We start from the raw sequence: 5,168 nt of genomic DNA, 5'->3' as shown, positions 1-5,168 counted from the left end.
TGTTTTGTTTTGTGGTGCTGGGATGGAACCCAAGGCCTTGTGTGCTTGGCAAGTGCTCTGCCACTGAGCCACATCCCCCGCCCCTATGAAAACTGTTTTGTACTAGGGATTGAACCCATGGGTGCTTGACCACTGAGCTACATCCCTAGCCCTTACTTTTTTTTATGTGGTGCTGACCTAGCCCTTACTTTTATTTTTAAATATTTTTTTAGTTATTGATGGATCTTTATTTATTTATATGCAGTGCTAAAAATCGAACCCAATGCCTCACACACGCTAGGCAAGCACTCTACCACTGAGCTACAACTACAGCCTCCCTCTTTATTTTTTATATTGAGACAGGGTTTCACTAAGTTGCTTAGGGCCTCACTAAGTTGCTGAGGTTGGCTTTGAACTTGCAATTCTCCTACTTCAGCCTCAGGAGCTACTGGGATTATAGCTATGAGCCAGTGTGCCCACCCCTAAAAAAGGTTTGTGAAGCAAAAGGTCCACAGTGGTAACTGGTGGATAACTACTCAACAGTGCATTTGCTTTATTTTATCTTTAAAAATTCGATGGTTGCCTTGCATGCACAAGGCCCTGGGTTCAATCCCCAGCACCACAAAAAAAAAAAAAAAAAAAAAGAATTTGGGGCTGGGGATGTGGCTCAAGCGGTAGCGCGCTCGCCTGGCATGCGTGCGGCCCGGGTTCCATCCTCAGCACCACATACAAACAAAGATGTTGTGTCCGCCAAATACTAAAAAAAATAAAATAAATATTAAAAAAAAAATTGAAAAAAAAAAAAAATTCGATGGATCAGGACTGTGCCAGGGCAGCCATTTAGAGGTGATCGAGACACAGTTCCTGCCTGAGTATCTTGCTGTCCGGCAGGAGACTTGGGTGTGGGAGGATGAAGAATAGATGGAATACATAAAATTACAATTTTACAGAGCTAAGTTCAAAATAAAATGAGGTTATAAGAGTGGTGTGAAGGGCTGGGGATGTGGCTCAAGCGGTAGCGCACTCGCCTGGCATGCGTGCGGCCCGGGTTCGATCCTCAGCACCACATACAAACAAAGATGTTGCGTCCGCCGAAAACTAAAAAAAATAAATAAATATTAAAATTCTATCTTAAAAAAAAAAAAACAGAAAAAAAAAAAGAGTGGTGTGAATTTGGGGGGCACTCAGGGAAAGGAGTTGCTAATATTATTTTTGCAGAGCCTTAACGGAAAGGAGTTTGCCTTTCAGGAAGAAAAAGATTAGGGAGAGGTGGTTGGAAAAGAGCAGGATGAATACTCAAGGTAGTGAAAATCATCCATGCAAGGACCAGGAGAATCCTAAGGAAACCAGCCAGGCCCCATTGGGAAGCAACATATGAGGACAGAAAGAAGGCCATCATTAGATCTGGAAGGGCCTTGGACACTAAGTTGAGGAGTTCAGTCAGGTGGACCTTGCAGGGGAAGTTACAGTCACATCTGCTTAGAAGGAAGACATCTTGGGCAACTAGTTTGGTGTGGAATGGAGGCTGCTATGAAGGAGTGGCTGCCCCAGAAGCTGATGGGAACAAGGTGGGCCTGTGTGGTGGGTGGGACGCAAAGATAAGCAGGTCCGGCCAGTGCCAATATTCACAATCTCCTAGAGGGCAGTGGGCAAGTAAGCCTGTGACATTTGTAACTCTTATTTCTCTGAGGCAGCAAAGGGTAGTGGGGTTTACCATGGACATTCTGAGCCCTTGGATGGCTGTCATAGGATGACAGCAGAGCACATGGAACCCAGTGGAGCCCAGGACTTGGTCTGCCTGGTTTTGAATCTGGCTCTGCCACTCTGGAGCGAGTTTCTTACCATTTCTGCAAGTCAGTGTCCTGCTTTCAGGGATGGCACTGGCCCCTATCCTGGCAGGGTTAATATGAGGGTGGCCAATCCACGGAAGGTGTTAAGAACAGTGTGGAATATAGCAGGCCCTGGGTAAGGGTTATCTCTAGCAAGTTGCTGGTGGACTGAAGGCTATGAAATTAAAGCTGCTGTGGTGGAAAGGGGCTGCAGTCCAACTCTTTGTCCTTGCCCATTCCGTGGAGCAGGCCTTGATAAAACCTCTCCACCTGTCTGAGAATCACAAGGTTCTCCACTTCCGGAGTTAATTTCTATGTTTCCTGAACTCAGAGAATTCAAGAAATTCAAGTAGGGTAAGCTGCTGATGCCTGAATTCTTTCTCCTCAGGCAGCAGAGTTCAACAACCTGAGGAGAACCAGTGGTCCCCCATACCTACAGGCACCAGGATAATCCAGCCTAGGCCCACAATGCCCAGAGTCAGGAGCTGGGCCCAGTGCTCTGCAGGTACAGGACAGTTGTCAAAGCTCACCCCAGATACAGACACCCCTGCTGGCCCATGAGGAGGGCTTGGAGGGGGGCTTTTTAAGGGAGGAAAAGCCCTCTGCAACAGAATAGAAGTTGTCATCATTTTCTGCTACATGAAGTGTCCTCGAAGGAAGTTCTACCTCATGGTTACTATAAATGAGCTCATTTCAGCTGAGTGTTTAACACAGTTAAGCAAGCAAGGGCCTTCCTCCGGAGCCCACTTACCTGCAACCCATTCTTCTTATACCTACTGAAGTATGTACAGTGTTCAGCAGGTTGAGTGGGTATTCCAGGCCCAGTGAACATCCAGAGCTATAGTCTAAAAAATTCTAAGAAAAATTCTTTTGCAGTTTTCATAGTGTGACTAGACAAAAAGATACTTCACATTTTGACATGCTATATAAACGAGGCAAAAATTCATTCTTTCTAGTCTGACTCAAGGTCACTTTGCTGTCATTTTAAAGCCTACAATTTTTAACTAAGCCAAATCCTACAGGAATTGCAGCAGTGCTTATAGTGTTGGCACCCATCCATCATGACTGGAGTTGAGGATCTTTTCAGAGACCCCTAATATGTGAGATTTTATCACAGCATTACTGATCCCAAATTAACAAGAGCAGTTCTAGAAGCAACCTTTAGCTTCCATTCATCAAGGTTAGCTGTTATATTAAGCAGACCAGTATACTCTGGGGAGTAACTAGTATTTTATTAAGTTATAAATACATTTAATGGCTTTAGTACTGGTTTCTTATTTTGGAATATGAGAAAGAAAAAAATAGAACTCATAATCACAAGAGTCTAAGTAAAAAGCCACTATTTTTTTTAATAACATGTATTTACCTACAACATTGCTTATGAATTATCTTTTTTTATGGAGCCCACATGCCTCCTTAAAGGACAACTGTAACTCCCCTATAACTGATCACCCAGCTACTTGCAAGGATGAACTGGCTTATCTGCTCAAGAGAAATCAAAATTGGTACAAGATTTTAAAATCAAACTGTTCAGTTTTGATTCATACTAGTCAAACCAGTTCAGAAAAAGACCAAGAGACTTCTTTCCCCACCCCCACCTGCCTTTGTGGTTTCTCCTTAAGTGAAATACATGCCCATCTTCATTCACTGAACTTTAAACAGAGCATTTTCTTTCTTTTTGCACTGACTGAACTGAGGACCTCCCACATGCTAGGCAAACCTTCCACCACAGAAAGATAAAAAGAGCAGAGTTCTTATCTTTCCCTTATCTACACTGAGAAAAAACATATTTAGATCATCCACCAAATAATAATTGCCTATTACAGCAAGTGTGAGCTTACCTCATTTCCAGCTGCTGATTTGCTCCCAGGTCCACTGATTGTAGGCAAATTCTAGGGCAGTGCCCACTGTATTCCCAGGAATGAGGACTGTCAAGGAATCCTCAGTGATTTGCTGGGAAGAAGTGGTCCCTGAGCTGACTAGGAAGAAATCTAAATTAACTGCACAGGTGCTATAAGCTCCATATGGGTAACACCCCTCACATCCCACCCCCTTCTGTTCCCAAATACAAATGAGCCACTCCATCTTCTCCTTTCTCCTCACATGCTGCTCAGCTCTAGCCCCACTGGCCTCCACCCCAAGGGAGGTGAGTGTTCTGGGATTCCTGATCCTTAGGTGGGATTCCCCAGACTAGTGGTAACCAGGGCCTCGGGAGAGCCCCAGTAGGGGTGGGAAAGAGTGTCAGAGAAAGGTCACCATTCTGCAGGGGCTGAGCTGCTTGCTCTTGGTCAGGATAAACAGGACTCGCCTCAAATAAAGGCTAGCATGGTCCTTTGGGTTGACTTCTCCCCCATATAGAGGACGGCTAGCTGAGGCAATCTGGAGTTGGCTTAAAAATCAGCAACAGGGAGGGGGAACCTCACAACAAACAGTGGTAACAGAAGGTTTGTGTGGGAGGATGGTTAAGTTTGGTCTAAAACAAGCAGTGTCTCTGGTAATGAGCTGTTGTTAGGAAATACGTGGGGCCCTCGGTGCTCGCAGCCTATAAGAGCACTGTTGCTGCCTCTCGAGGGCTGGGGTTTTTGAGGGGAAAGGATGGAGAAGGGCAAAGTGAGGTGACACAAGGACTCAAGTGAAATGCACAGGGACACTACAGAACAGTGGGAAAAACCACCGCATGTGTGGCAGCCACAAGGGCCTGCTCTTGAATCCTGGCCCTATTCATATCATTCTGTGACTTTTAGTTAATACCTACCTTCTCTGCATCAAAGCTGGCTATCTCTGAATGAGGACACCTAAGCTATCAGCTGGAGTTCTGGCCAAAAACACTCAAGGACAGTGAAGCACCTGAGGCTGAAAAAAGCAGGGAGCTAAGACCAATCCTGTGCTGGGAGGCAAAGAGGAGGGTGTGATTACCAAGTCTCAGAAGTCACCTGACTGGAGTTGGGTAGCCCTTGGCAGAGAAGCCCAGCCACAGCCAACCCACACCTGGCAGGAGGAGGCCCTAGAGATTTCCTTTATCCTCCGAGTTCCTCCCAGCATCTGCGGTGATCCTGATCAGCAGCCAGGACAGGTCCATAGAGGCTGACTTTCAGGGCAGGTGCAGGGTGAGGAGAGGGCCCAGGGAGTACTCAGAGACTATCCTGCATGCCTGAATACGTGATAAGGCTGGCAGGGAGCCAAGCCTTAAAGTGAGATGATCATCATAAATGCCTGGCACAGTAAACAGTTACTCACTGCCCAAGTGACAGACTTTACGGCATTTACTTATCAAAAAGCCATAATACAACTTTATTCTTAGGTGGTCAAAGCCAGAATGAAAACAAGATATGGTCATCCACTCAAAGTGAAAAACAAAAC

Source organism: Marmota monax, unplaced genomic scaffold, assembly GCF_021218885.2.
Source record: "Marmota monax isolate L192 unplaced genomic scaffold, Marmota_monax_Labrador192_F-V1.1 WCK01_AAM20220418_F8-fsc00020, whole genome shotgun sequence".
NCBI classification, from domain to species: Eukaryota; Metazoa; Chordata; class Mammalia; order Rodentia; family Sciuridae; genus Marmota; species Marmota monax.
This window is presented reverse-complemented; position numbering follows the sequence as displayed.